Genomic DNA, 1,693 nt, shown 5'->3' on the forward strand with positions numbered 1-1,693 from the left:
AAAAAAAAAGAAAAAAGTTTACTTTTTAGAGGTAGAGATTAGAATTGTGGTTACTAAAAGCTGGGAAGGGGAGAGGGACATAGAGAGAAGTTAGTTAGTGGATACAAAATAACAGCTTGTTAGGAAAAAATAAGTTCCAGTAGTGTACATTGTTAAAGATAACTTTAACAATTTTATTGTATTTTCTCCAATGGCTAGAAGACAGGAGTTCAAGTTTTTCCTCACAAAGAAATAATAAATTTTTGCAATCATAGATAAGCTAATTATCTTGATTTGATCATCACAAATTGTATACATGTATTAAAATATAGCTCTAAATGTCATCAATATGTACAATCAATATGTGCCAATTAAAAAGTAAATACTTTTTAAAAATGAAATAAAAAAAATACAAATCTGAATGTGAAAAAAATAAATCATAAGATAAACCTATTTTGACGTGAACACTTTTTTGTTATCAAGATAACTAGACTTCTATTTCTGGCTGTATGGTAGACCAGATACCACAAATTGTATTCAGAATTAACACTGATTTAAAAACAATTATTAAGAATACATTGCTGACCAAGTAGGTAGAAATTGAAGATATTCATAGAAGCCAAAGTCAAAAACAAAGTAAAAGCCAGAAATTTGGTAGATAAGTGGCATCCCCAAATAGCCTTTATGCTGAAGGTTTCTGTCAATCCCTGGAGATCTTGAGCTTCCAAATCTTTAGCTACACAAATTTCTGGGATGGAAGATAAGGTCTGAGCATTCCAGCATAGAGAGTCTATCAGGAAAGCCTCACATAAACCTGGTTCCACAATATATACCCTCAGTATGAGTGTACACAAAATCTAAACTTACTACCCATAAGGAGCAGCAAGGACATTTTATGCCTAGACTTTGAGGCTAGATGGGGGCGGGGGGAGGCATGGCATCTTCACTGAGAAGTTGAAAAAGAAAATGGCTTTATAATCTAAATTACCTGTATTCAAAACACTCAAGGGCAGAACTTTATTGAAACAACTCTCTGGGTAATAGTGACTCTAAGTAACAACAACAACAAAAAAAANTGACCTGAATAGATATTTTTTAAAAGAAAACATAAAAATGGCAAACTGGTATATGAAAGAACAGCCATCATCACCAATCATAAGGGGAATGCAAACCATCATCACCAATCATAAGGGGAATGCAAACCAAACCACAATGAAATATCATCTCACCCCAGTGAAAATGTCTATTACCAAAATGACAGAAATGCTGTTGAGGATGTGGAGAAGAGGGAACTCTTATATACCGTTGGTGGGAATGTGAATTACTACAGCCATTATAAATAGAACAGCATGAAGTTTCCTCAAAAAAACTAAAATTAGAACTACAATGTGATCCAGCAATCCCACTGCAGGGTATTTATCCAAAAGAGAGAAAATTAGCATGCCAAAGAGTATCTGCATGTGCATGTTTATTGAAGCACTATTCACAATAGTCTAGATATGGAAACAACCTAGATGTCCATTGACAGATAAATGGATAAAGAAATTGTGATATATATACACACTTGAATACTACTCAGCTATGAAAAATAATGAAATCCTGTCATTTTGCCAATATGAATGAGCTGGGAAGACATTATATTAAGTGAAATAAGTCAGGCACAGAAAGATAAATACTGCATGTTTTCAGTCATATGTTGGAGCTTAAAAAAAAA

This window comes from Galeopterus variegatus, unplaced genomic scaffold (genome assembly GCF_000696425.1).
Source record: "Galeopterus variegatus unplaced genomic scaffold, G_variegatus-3.0.2 Scaffold2533, whole genome shotgun sequence".
In the NCBI taxonomy this organism is placed as follows: Eukaryota; Metazoa; Chordata; class Mammalia; order Dermoptera; family Cynocephalidae; genus Galeopterus; species Galeopterus variegatus.